Genomic DNA, 13,697 nt, shown 5'->3' on the forward strand with positions numbered 1-13,697 from the left:
TCCCCTTCATGTGAGTCCTTGGTGCTTCAACATCCCTTAACCCTGGCCACGCCTTTGCAAACAGCCCCTTAATTAAACTCTCTTTAGCCACGCTCAGCATGCCATCTATTTCCTCTTGGGGCCCTGGCTCTTTCAGTTATTTATCGCTGTGTCAAAAACCACCCTAAAACGTAATGGCTTAAAACAACCATAATCATTTATTCGCTCATGATTTTATAATTTAGGCAAGGCTTGGCAGGCATAGCTTGTCTTCACCCCATGTGGTATCAGCTAGGGTAGCCGGGGCTGGAGGATTCATTTCCAAGATGGCTTCACTCATATGGCTGGTAACTTGGTGCTAGCTGTTGTCTTGGCGCTCAGCTGGGGCTGTCAGCCTTGGGCTTTGATTCTCCTCCAAGTGGGCTGTTAGGGCTTCCACACAGCATGGAGGCTGGGTTCCAAGAGTAAGGAAGCAGAAGCTGCCAGTCCTCTTAAAGCCTAGGTCCGGAAATGGCACAGCATCGCTTCTTCTATGTGCAATTGGCTCAAACAGTCAGAGGCCAATGCCAGATTCGAGGCGGTAGAAAGGAACACAATGAATTTATGGCCATCTTTAACACACCATGCCAACTGAGACAGGAGGCTGCTGCCATAATCCAAGAGAGAGACAATGATGATTGAACCAGGGTAAAAGAGGCTGGACCCTGCTTATAGTTTGAAGAGAGCTGACAGGGTTTGCTGATTGGATGTGAGGTGTGAGAGAAAGAGAAGAGTTGTGTTAATCTGTCTTCTGAGAAGTGGATGCCCAGATGGAAGGGCGTGGAAGAATTGTATTCATATTACTCCCGGTGTGAAAGGAAATTGGGAAGGAGCCAGGGAAAGCTGGGCTAGCCATCAGACCGTGATGGAAGTCTGACCCTGGATGGAGGGGAGAGGGAGAGAAGGTTGGATGGAGGTCCAAGGCTACCATGCAGTCTAAGGAAGGTTTGGCAAAGTCCTTGGAGAGTTTTTGAGCCAAAATTGACCAACAAAGGAGTCTTGTGTCTCCCAGGAATTGGTCTGACTCAGTATTCCTGCCACACTCCATTATTGGTGGGGAGCAGTCTGTGGAGGGGGTGGCCTCAATGCAAATGCAATCATGGATTCAAGCACAGCATGTGGGGCTCTCAATTACACTCCCTGTATAGGAGGTCTGTGAGGCACATTCTCATGGCTGCCTCAGGGGTCAAGGACAACCCTAAGGTTTTGACCTGAGCAGCGAAAAGGATAAGAGCACCTTAACTTGGCTGTGGAAACCTGTGGGAAGAGCTGGTTTGAGGAGGAATATCAGAAGTATGATTTTGGACATGCTAAGTTTGAGATACCTATTACACATCCAGTAGAAGTGTCAAATAGGCAACTGGATAAACATGCCTAGATTCAGGGGGAGATGTTCATGTTATAGAGAATAAATTATGGTCAGTAAAACTCTAAGTGTCAACATCTCTTCTTGATGAAGTTAGCATTACAATATGATTGGCACCAAATTGATCAAAGCAGCATAAGTAGGTATCAAATTTTGATAAGTAAAATGTAAATTACTAAGCATAAAAGTAAAATTTTTTGGAAGCGCATCTCTCTTTTTTTTTGAGAGAGAGAGCACTTTCACGTGCATGAGCAAGAGGTGAGTGGGGGGAGGGGGAGAGAGAGAATCCTAAGCAGGTTCCACACTCAGCATAGAGCCCAAAACGATCCCATGACCTTGAGATCATGACCTGAGTCAAAACTAAGTCAGACGCTCAATTGACTGAGCCACCCAGGTGCCCTGGAAATGCATCTCTTTACATGATATATCTGTGAATGAATATTACTTATCTCCAGGAAAAGCCAGAGTTCACAATCAACTGTGTTCCCATTGAAGTGCCCAGAAATCTTGTTCACAAATATATGCAGATCAGAGTAGAAAGAATTTTATTTGCAGTAATGTTGTTTGGTTCTCTAAAGTTTGCATCCTCTGCCAAGGATCCTGTAGTAGTAAACAATTCTCAAAAATCACTTCTGATTATCAGCTGACAACTCTAGTAGGTCTTCCCGCAGCTTTGGTGAAAGCAGACAATTGGACACCACCTGGCTTGCAACAAGATTGGTTACTGAGTGATTAGAGTTATTTACTTTGTCAACAATAGCCCCAAATTTGAAACTGACCCTCTGTTTGATACCTAAGACATTTTTACTGCCTGGGGCAGAGCACCTGTAGAAGGTTCTGGAAGGATGAGAGGTAAGCCTTTTTTCAGCAGAGTGTAGGAGGGCAGTTGCGAAAAGGGAGGTAGGAAACGTGGGTCTGCATTTCCTTAGGCATGTCCTTGGGCAGATTCTAGTCTGAAAATTGAGTCCCTTGAAACCCTCTTGCATGCAGGAGGGAAAGTCTTCTTCTCATATTTTAGTTTGCACCCTACGAAGCAGAGTGGTTGGGCAGGCCCTTGGACAAGGTGCCAGGGTTTATTTAGAAAGCAATTGGAGTAGCCCTCCAAGGCATATCAGCATAGGGATGCTTTGGGGAGCTGGTCCGAGAGGTTCTGAACTGGTGCAGGGTGAGGTCTGTCCCTCAGCCTGGAGGAAAGAGATTCTATTTTCTTGGTCTCTCTACTGAAGAGTAACAGCTCAGGCTTAGGCTAGGGCCAGAGTCAGGTGGGAGGGCTGGAGAAAGCAAACTGATATTGGTGCTAAGGGGTGGCCCAATGTAGAAGATGGGGGGTTTTTAAGAACCTGAGCAACCAGTTAGGCCACTTCAAGCCAGTTTCAAAGATTGAGGCTGGGTGTACGGGATGGGGATAAATCTGGGTTTGGAACCAGCCCTGAAAGGTTGTATGAAGAGAAAGGATAGTTACGATGGGAGGTGGAGAAAATACTTAATCTCAAGAGCTTTGGCTCCTTAGGAGATCCCTTCCCATTCCCTTGGGTGACATCAAGTCTCCCCACAGTGAAGGTAGCTGGGCACCTGCTATGGGGCCGCCCCAGCCCCATTCCCCCTTTCTTGGTGTTGTGGAGGCATCATTGTGTTCAAGTCAGAAGACTGAGGTTAGACCTGCATCTATGCCCCCCTGGCTGTGTGATCTTTGGAAAACTCCATTCTGAGCCTCGGTTTCCTTATCTCTAAAATGGGAACAAAAATATTTACTTCTGCTGCTTTAAAAAAATAATTTTAATGGCTCTTTTATTATTCTGCTGCTTTTTAATGTCTTAAAATTCAAAGGTAAATATCTGTGAATGTGCTTTCTAAATCATAATGTTCTGTAAAATCAAATTGCACGGGCAATTCAATTCAGTATCGGTGAGTACTCCCCATGTGCCAGGCACCATGGGATGGGACAAGTTAGACACAGAGGACTGCATGAGGGCAGAAACTGCCTAGGGCAAGAGCCAGGCACTGATAAAACTCATAAGAAGGAAGAATGAGAGATGCCAGCTGCACAGGCAAAGCAATCTGGACCTACAGAGGGGAGTGGGACAAAGACATTGCAGGTTGAGGCACCAGCAAGGTGCTAATGTGGAGGCATGGAAGTGTCTGGAACGTGCGGAGGACTGTGAACATTTAGGTTAATTCAGGTTAGAACCTTTATTCCCTTGCTATTTGAAATTTTGTGGCCATGAGCAATCATACATATATGTCCTTATAAATTTCTCCAATTATTTTCTGAATATAAATAACATGAGATCAATGAACCAAAAAGCCCTTTCTTGGTCTTTGAATTTATAATATTATATTATCCTCCAAAAAGTTGAGTCACCGTCTCCTGTAAGAGTGTTGGCTTTACTACACCCTCCCACTGAATCTATGATGACTTTTTATGCAAACATAACAAGATAACAATTTCTGATGATAGTGTTGATCCATGGTCCATGATCCATGATTTGACCCCAAACTCTCCTGTGAATCTTATTTCCATCTCAGAGGTGGTATAGTGAAATTGTTAGGGGCACAGCTCCAGAGGAGGCCGCTTCGGATTGAATCTTGGATCTACTGCTTTGTAGAGGGGCTGAACGCTCCTGCAAAGGTGATTGAGCCTTCCCATGCCTTGGTTTCTTTATCTCTGTGGGGAGTGGTCCTATGAAAAATTTGGGGGTGCTCATGTTTGATTTATCAAATTTTTCTATGATGATTATACATTAGGTGTGTTATTTGTAAAAATCTTATAAAATGTGACTGGTTTACATGATTTGTGTCTTTTGGAAGGTCAGTGTCTGCCATTAAGATAATGAATCTGAGAAGGCAGGGGCGGGAGACTGGCAGAGTGGCCTGGACAGAGGAGTTCTAGGGTGGGTGGGAAGGCAAGATGGAGAGAGCTGAGATGCTGGTGGTGACAGTGAGAAGTGAGGGTGTCGAGATAAGAAAGAGTGGTGGAAGAAGATGGTCAAGAGGTACAAATGTCCAGTTATAACACAGATGAGTCCTGGGGATATAATGTACAACATGATCACTATAGTTAACAATACTACACTGTATACTTGAAAGTTTTTAAGAGTATAGATCTTAAAAGCTTTCATCACAAGAAAAAAGTTTGTAACCATGTGAGGTGATGGATGTTAGCTAAACTTATTGTGGTAATCATTTAGCGATATATACATATACCAAATTATGATGGTGTATGCCTTAAACTAGTAACAATGTTATATGTCAATGGTATCTCAATAAAAGTGGAAAAATGTATACAACCTAGCTTAAGGAATGTATACTATTTATGTGTCAAATTTTAAAAATAAATGGAATGTATGTTGGAAAAAAAATTTTTTTAAGTATGCTCCACACCCAGCATGGAGCCCAACGTGGGGCTTGAACTCACAAAGCTGAGATCAAGACCTGAGATCAAGAGTCGGACTCTTAACCAACTGAGCCACCCACACGCCCCCCAAATTTTTTTTTAAATGAGAGAGAGTGGAGAAGGCTAGCAGAGGAAGACCCGGTGGGGCCCTGTGAGGGCTTGGACGGGGTGGGAGTGGGTGAGGTCAAGGTTCCCTTGCCAGGATGCCTGAGTCTGCCCTCTGCTCACTTTCCTTTCCAAATCTGGGGGATGCTGAACTCTTCCACACCAACTCTGCCTGTGGGGGAAATGTTGGGCTTGTTCAGAATGCCAGGGAGCGCTGGCTTTTATTGCTAGTTCAGTGCACCACTGGTTTTATCCCAGCTTCAAAAATGTTCTTTTAACAGCAAATGGCATTTTGATGAGACCATCTCTTTCTTGTCCTTCCCCTCACTTCTCCCCTCACTCTTCTTACCTCCTTTATTATGGTGTTGCTGTGTATGTACCATGGGGGCATATTAAAGAGATGACATGAACCTCACTCTTCAAGGGGAACAGAAGGGCACCTCCAATCCCTCGTTGCTTCTTCTCCCAGAAGACTTTGCAAACCACAGCATGACAAAGGAAGGAGGGAAGGAGTCCACTGGTTGTTGAGGACCTCCTGCCATGTGCCAGGTAGGGGGCCGGCCACTTGTACCTATGTTTTCTTGTCTAACGCCCTCAACAACTGTAGTGGTAAGTATTAGCCCTTCATTTTATAGATGGGAAAACCATGACTCAGAGAGTTTTGGCAACTGGTGCAAGGCCATAAAGCTAGAGATTTGAAGACGAGTCTGTATGGCTGACATTTGGCCCCACTCGGCCTTCAGTATCTTTGCATTCATTGGCCAAGGGACCATAGAGACCCATGTTCATCCCTCTCCTGCTGTTTTGAGGGCCTCGTTTATAATTATTCTCAGAGTGAAGTGAGGGTTATGGAAGTGAAATGATGAACAGAGCTCTTTCACGGGCTCTGGTAAGCTGTTGCCTTTGAAAGGAGTCATACACTGGGTCATGGAAGGCAAAGATGTCCTTGGATTGGTGGAAGTTTAGGAAGGGCTGAGAGCTTTCTCAAGTGACTTCTGTCAGAGTCTTTAGGGCTCATCATACTGATGATCTGACTGGATTACCTGTGGCATGAGGAAAGCCAGACTGGTTCAGCAGAAAACCTAGTGTCCTAGCTTTCTGTGGAAAAGCCTGGAAGCCATGTTGCTGCTGCAGCTGTGGCTTCGGACTCAGGGTTTTGGCAATAATGAGAAATGGGTTGATTGGAGGGTGTCATAAGTTAATGGAAGTTAGTGGGTTCTAGGCCCACTTGCTTTTATCCATGGTGTGGCTTCTTTCAGGTCTCCATTGATTAGCCCCCTTGAGAAGAGAGGAAGCTTGGCTGCTCTGTGGCAGCCTGAGGTGTCTCCCACGACAGCCTGGGAGGCCCCAGTTGCTAGGAGTCCTGAGGTAGTGGCTGCCATGAGAACTACTTCAGAGAGCCCAGGTCCTACTACCTGATATCTCAGGAAGTTGTGTTTCTTGTTGAGGGAGAGGAGAACATTCCCCCGGATCTCAGCTCCCCAAGGGCTGATAGAGACTTTTAAGGTGGTATATCCCTTGGGTCTCTCCCAGAGGGGAGCTCCAGGAAGCTCTCCTGGCAGGATGGGTAGGAGGCTTCCCTCTGGGAGTCCATAACATCACATCCACACCTTATGCCTGCTTTTATCTCATTAAGTTGAAATGATCTGTCACTGAGATTAAGGACAGATCATTAGAGGCAGGTAGGGGAGACTGTCCCTAGCATCTAGCATGGTGCCTGGGGCACAAGAGATGCTCTGCCCATGGTGTCTTGCTTGTGGGACTGAGAGGACTGCCCTCAGGGACTCAAGTTCTTTCTATCTTCCAGATCTGCTTGTGTCCTTATGGTTGCAAGATGGCCGATCCATTCCTACACCTCATCTCCACATTATAGGCAGTAAGAAGGAGACATGGAGAAAGAAGAAAGGACAACCTTTAATAGGTAAGCAAGGCTTTCCCAGAAATGCCTGGCAGATCAGTATTATATGGCTATCTTTAAGCAGCAAGGGAGTCTGGGAAGGTGTATGTTCTCACCTGGGCTTCTTGTCCTCTTAAACAAAATCAGGCTTCTTTTAGTCTGTATGAGAGCTTATTAGTTTCCTAGGGCTGCCATAACAGAACACCACACTGGGTGGCTTAAACCGCAGAAGTTTATTGTCCTAGAGTTCTGGAGGCCAGAAATCCAAGATCAAGGTATTGGCAGGGTGGATTCCTTTTGAAAGCTGTGAGGAAGAATCTGCTCTACGTTTCTCTTGTAGCTTCTAGTGGTTTGTTGGCAATCTTTGGATTCCTTGCCTTGTTCTTGGCATCACCTTGACCTCTGTCTGCATCTTCACATGGTGTCTTCCCTGTGTGCATGTCTGTGTCCAAATCTCCCCTTTTCGTAAGGACACCAGTCATATTGGATTAGGTGGATTAGGCCCACTCTAATGACCTCATTTTAACTTGATCATATGCAAAGACCCTACTTCTAAATCAAGTGAAATTCACAGGTACTGGGGGTTGGGATCCCAATATCCTTCTGGGGAACACAATTTAACCTATAATAGGCAGTTTTAAAATATGGCCTCCAAATTCTTCAACACTATTCCAGTCAAGAGGTGAGGTCTACGCTCCTCTCCTTGAATCTGATCACTTGTGGTTGTGTCAATTAATAGAGTATGGTAGAAGTGACTTCAAAACTAGGTCATAGAAGGCCTGGCAGCCCCCCATTGGCTCTCTTGGGACACTCTAGAAGAAGCCAGGCACCATGGTAGAAGTCTGGCCATCTTGAGATTGCCATCCTGGAGAGGCCACATGTGAGAGCTCTAGTCTTCGGCCCCAGCTGAGCTCCTAGCCAACAGCTGGCATCAATGCCTGCCCTATGTGCCATCTTGGACATCCAGCCCATTTGAGCCTTCAGATGACTGAAGCCTCAGCTGGCATCTGACTGCAACCACATAAGAGACTCCAAACCAGAACTGCTCAGACAAGCCCTTCCTGAGTTACTGACCCACAAAATCATGAACAAAGTCAAACTGTTGGTTTTTCAAGCCCCCAGATTTGGTAAGTTGTTGCACAGCAGTAGAAAACTATTATAATCAACAAGAAGAAAATGAATATTGGTTAGCCAATAATAGCAGTGGGAGCTCTGAGACTCAGGGAGAATCATTATCATCAGGAGGATGGCCTTTATGGAGCCATCAGAGGTTCTGTGTTTCCAGGTTTCCGTGGAAAGTGGGTGACGCTCCTTCATGCTGAGACACTTGGTTGGGACAAACCTACATTTGAGTGTCCCAAATGGTGGTATCATTGGAATGTTCAAGTAATCATTTTCTTGGGAGAAATTCTACCAGGGATTATCACTGTTAACTCTTGTAATGAAGCCCATGATCATCAACAGGCTGCTTTGCCTGACCTGGGGGTAAGTCGTCACTGGAGAACACAGTGTTTGCTTGTTTAACTTCTGTTTCACCAAGAAGTAGGTACCTCCCTTCCCCCATTTTATAGGCAAAGGTTCCATGGGTAACATGTTCCTGGTAGACCCCGAATTCTACATCACCATTTTTAGTTTCCTAATTTATTCTAGGGGCCACAGAGCCAGACTCTATCTCTCAAATGATGGGTAAAAATAGGAGCTTGTCCTGTGATAGAATTTTCAGAACGTGCTGAAGGTCATCCTGTGCTGACCAGCTCACCTGTGGTTGTGGGCACCGCCTCCGGTGTCCAAGTCCTACCGCATTTCTGTCAATGTGGCTCTGTATCTGTGTGCTTTCCTAGGTCCCAGAACTCATCATTTCTCTTTTATCTCTTATTTATACTGTGTCTTAGCTAAATCCTTGCTTTGCTTGACCTTTATTCTGTTTTCCTTGACTTCTTCATATTTAAGTTCATGCTCTGATCAATCTCCCCAACAGCAGTTGCCAAGCAACTTCCTTTTCCTTCTACAGGTTCCTCCTAAAATTCCATCTGTTTCATCAAGCTCTTTGCTCAGCTGCACCGCTGATCTCGAGTTTTTGTTTGCACTGGGTTGAAACCATAGATTATAAACCAAAGGGATGCTCCATGAGCAGGATCTGGGGTGGTTAGGGCACAGGCTTTGGTGTCAGAGAAGCCTGGGTTCAAATTCTGGCTCTGCAACATATTAACTGGATGACACTAAGTTATTTAACTTTCCCTGCCTCCATTTCCTCATCTGTAAAATGGGTGTCACAGATTACACTTTCTAAAGATGGCCACAGCAATTTCTCCCACCCCACATTCTTTTCTCAGCAGATGGGCTCCACGTCCCTTGCCTTTGAAACTGGATAGGCCTCTGACTCGCTGGTAACCAACCGAATGCAGTGGAAATAATGCCACATGACTTCCTCGGGCAGGTTGGAGAAGGTGATGCAGCTTTTGCCTTGCTTGCTGGAACTCACACAGAGCCATGAGCTGCCACATCGCTGTCTGGCTGCCTGGAACCCACCAGGCTGTGAGAAAACTGACATGAGCTCATTGAGAAGCCATACTGAGAAGCTCTGAAACTACAGTTGATCCTCGCTATTTGTGAAATTCACATTGGTGAATCTCCTCACTTGCCAAAGTTTATGTGTAACCCCACATCAATACCTGCAGCACTTTTGTGGTCATTTGGGGACATGTGCATAGCGGCGAATAATTTGAGTCTCACAATGCACACGTTCCCAGCTGGGATCCAGCAAGGCCGTGCTCTGCCTTCTTGTTTCAGCTCTCATACTGTAAACAGGTGTCCTTTTTGCAGTCTATTTAGTGCCATGGGCTTTTTTGTTTGTTTGTTTGTTTGGCATTTTTGTGCTTTTGGTTGGTGATTTGCTGTTTCAAATGGCCTTCAAGTGTAATGCTGAAGGGCTGTCTAGCGTTCCTAAGTGCAAGAAGGCTGTGCTGTGCCTTATGGAGAAAATGCATGTGGGAGATAAGCTTCCATCAGGCATGAGTTACAGAGCTGTTGGCTGCGAGTTCAATGTTAATGAATCGACAATATATATCAAATAAGGTGTCTTTAAGCAGAAACACACAAAAAACAAGGTTCCGTATTGATCAGTTGTTGAAAACATTGTGACCAAGAGGCTTGCAGGAACCTAACCCTGCACTTCCCTCAGGAGGAATGGTTCAACTCTTGCTAATTTAGTGTTCACAGTGACTTTATAGAACATAACTACCTCTAATAATGAGAATAGACTGTACATGAACAGAGCGGATGCTCAGTCAGCCCCCAGCTGCTCCAGCCTCCTACAGTTCCAGCTTCAATCACTCTCTGACCATGGTTGCATGAAAGACCCTGCACCAGACAGCCCAAGAGAGCCCCCTGAATTCCTGGCCCTGAGAAACAGAGATATGACCATTTTGGTTTTAAACATGAACATCTTTGATAGCTTATTATCATTTTATATTGAGAATACGTATAATATTATTTGTTAATATTAAAAAATTTTTTATGTCTCAGTGGTCGCCAGAATAATGGGGTAAACGATGCATTCCTCACACAGTTGGAGAGAGGATTAAATGAGATGGTGGACCTCATGTCGAAGGGATTACATGTTTTTATTAAATGCAGAGCACTATGCCACCGTTAATATTATGAGTCCTCTGCGTTAGCCTTTATTTTATAGAAACGCAGATTATTAGGCTGGAAAGAGACTTAAAAATCACCCAGGCTAATCCCTGTATTTTCAGGTGTGAAATCAGGGGCCCAGAGAGGGGAAATTGTCTGCATCGCACAAGAAGTTGATGATGGCAGAGTATAAATGAGAAGTAAGTTTCTATCCCTATGCTGAATAGAAAACGCTTGTAACTGTTTCCTTGCATGTTTCAATTACAGACATGCCTTCGTTATTGAAAAAGCAAAGCAGAATATGATTCAAGTGTACAGAGGCCTTGAATTTTAACTCATCATTTTAGTCTTAGAATCAAAGGTGGGAAGATCTTTTATTATCAATCTTCACAAAAGAGAGCTGTTTAGAGGGGTGGGAGTTGTGCCCTGGGATATGCCTCTGTAGATGCCAATGTTATTATTGGTTTTGATTGAGTACCTTAATGAGGGCTTTGTTCTTGCGTGGTAGCTTCTAGCCCATAGTGACAGGCTTGGGCATTGGCTGTTGAGAGGGTAAGGGGGTGAGGGAGGTGATGGTGTCTGTAGCCATAGCCTTTAAAACTCTTGATTGAAGATCCTGTTGACAGGAGCTGGATGGTGGTCTTAGTTTCTGCTATATGTCAGAAAACAAGACATTTCTAGGGTAGTCCTGAAGGTAATTTTTTGTTCTGTATTTTCTGGGTAATAAAGTGTCATCTTGGATGACATCACAGAAAACTCAACAAAAACCTACAAATATTTGTGCCTGTGGGCTCTGGACCAGGTTGGTGAGTAGGGAGGGAGAGATATCAATGGGACCCACAGTCTTAGAATTAAGGAATTCCAGGAACCACAAAGGAAACCAGAAGCTCGGGGTCAGCAGAGGTGAAGGTTCGTTCACCCTTGCAAATTCTTTACAAAATACCTGTCCTTTTAGCAGCTCTTTGGCCAATAAATGTATACCTTACCTGTTGCATTTACTAATGATTTTTCTCTCCTTGCATACATAACTGGCATAATGTATCATTTTGAGAAGAAAATGATAACAGATTATAATTTTGAAGTGATGGAATGCCATTTTGGATGAACTTCAAAAGTACCAAAGCCAAATGCAAAATCAAACCAGTAACTTGCCCTATATTTTTTAATCTCTAATGACTCCGATGGCCCTCCAAAGGGCTTTAGGATGGTCCTCCAGGGGTTCCAGTGTTTGCCTCCATACACACAGCCCCTAGGCCCACGTAGAGAACAGTGGCTGCTTTTGCCCCACTTCCTCACCCTCTGCCGAGAATTTTCTCTTCATTCTATGTCTTGGGTATGGGGACCTAGCAACTGTTATATGCCAGAACTTTAATTTGCTCCCTAACAATTAACAGAAGACAGATACATCTCTCTCCTCTGATCCTTTATGTGATGATGTTACAGTTTAAATCTCAGAGAGAAAATCCCCTTGAAGAGACAAGATGAGTTCAGGTCTGTGAGCCACAACATAATATATCTAGAGTGAAGGACTTCAATCATTGTAAGGTAGTTAATAATTCAGCAGATATTTATTTTGCAACTCCAAAAGAGGGAACCTATCCACCAGAGGACAAATTGGTTCCCTCATGGACTGCAGGCAAGGTCATATCGCTTGGGCTGACCATTTTTTTCCTCTAACCATTGTCTAGGGCAGAGGCTGCCCTGTCCCATTGGGTCCTGGGGGCAAGTAGATCTTGATTGTGTAGATAGATGCCCCAGACACTCTTGACTTCATGGCACCCACCAGTGATTCCTCCACCTAAAGCCCTCACCTGAATTTATGTCCAATCAGCAACCTGTTGATTATAATCTGATTCCCATGCAGATTTCTTCTACAGAGAGAATGCAGTAGTGCAAGTATCCAGCCCCACCTGTGGACAGATATTTCTTTGTTAATCAGTAATCTGGCATTCCTATTTTACTATTAGTCTCACTGGCAAATGTGGTTAATGGGAGTCTGTCCTGGAGAGACAAATCCATAGACTCTTCCTGGAGGGTGCCATTGAATGGTTTGGGTCAGACAAATGGAGGTGAAGTCAAGAAACTTGTCAGGACTGAATTTTTGGGAGTTCGTATACACTAAAAAAGGACCCGGTGGTGTTAGATAGGAAGCTTAACAAATGCCTGACGTGTGTGTGTGTGGGTGCACACATGCGTGAACCTGTGTGTATGTGTTGGGGGGTCGGGTGGGGACAGACATACAGGCCTATCTTTATAAGCCCCAGCTCAGTTTTTCAAAGTATCCTGATCTATTGAATCAAAATCTTTGAGTGTGGAGCCCCAGGATCTATGTTTTCAACAACCTTCCAGGTGATTCTGATGCTCACTCAAGTTTGAGAACCACTACTCTGGTCCATGTTATCTTTATACAATTCTCTCTCCTTCCATATCAGTAGCAGAAATAATTAGTGAAAGAATAACACTTTGTGCCTAAATCTAGTTCAACACCTTGAACTTCCTCTCGTTTCTGTAGCTAAGAGAAACAGAGCTCCCCCAAGAAATGAATTTCCCATGAACTCACCCCCCCCAGCCACTTAATAAACCTGTTTTTCAAAAATTTTAGTGCCTTAGTTCAAATATCATCAGGTAGTTAAATAATTTTGGGGAACAAGTATTGAGGTGAAGGAGGACAAACAATAAATGTGGGTTTGAAAAGTCGTTCAAGTATTTTATTCTCAAAAATAGGATTATTGTGTTCTTAAACAATTGTTAATTAAATAAGCATTTACTTAGCATGTACTATATTCTGATCTGTCAAATCAGGTAGAATGCATCTCTAATGATGGAGTCCAAGGTATCATAGAAGGAAAGAGAGGGGGAAATATTTGGGCAGACAGACCTTCTTAGCATTCCTAAAATTGTACCATGGAATAGACTATTCTTGTTAATTTTAAGGATGGTTTTTCTCAAAGCTGAGGTTTGAAGGGATAGTATAAAAGTATTCAATAGAACCAAAGATCCAAAGCTGAGTATAATAGGTGATAAAAACTTCCATGTTCCAAAGAACATACACAAAAGTCATTAAAATTTAATGAAAGCCATCCAGAGTCTATAACCCCAAGCAGCATACTTAAGATGAGACTAGAAATTCAAGAAGGGGATTTAAGAGAACAGCAAGTGCTTGGCTTTTCTCCAGCCCTCCTAGTGTTTCCTTGGAATGGAGCAGAGCACTGTGATGCAGCTCTTGGGAGAAATTTACCTGCCTCTCTTGGAATTTAGGGGTGCTCGGGATCAAAGAGACTGAT

General features: G+C 44.1%; 1 long non-coding RNA gene across 2 annotated transcripts in view; it reads left to right on the forward strand.

The window, feature by feature from the left end:
- The first annotated feature begins 5,318 nt into the window (after positions 1 to 5,318).
- Positions 5,319 to 13,697, forward strand: part of LOC116645958 — a 29,929-nt gene continuing 21,550 nt past the window's right edge. The window contains exons 1-4 of one of the 2 annotated variants that reach the window (XR_004302062.1): positions 5,319 to 5,432; positions 6,691 to 6,804; positions 9,114 to 9,227; positions 10,536 to 10,613. This is a non-coding gene — a long non-coding RNA (uncharacterized LOC116645958). The remainder of the gene's footprint in view (positions 5,433 to 6,690; positions 6,805 to 9,113; positions 9,228 to 10,535; positions 10,614 to 13,697) is intronic. The other variant, XR_004302063.1, reaches the window with a different exon arrangement.

Source organism: Phoca vitulina, unplaced genomic scaffold (genome assembly GCF_004348235.1).
Source record: "Phoca vitulina isolate PV1807 unplaced genomic scaffold, GSC_HSeal_1.0 scaffold35, whole genome shotgun sequence".
NCBI classification, from domain to species: domain Eukaryota; kingdom Metazoa; phylum Chordata; class Mammalia; order Carnivora; family Phocidae; genus Phoca; species Phoca vitulina.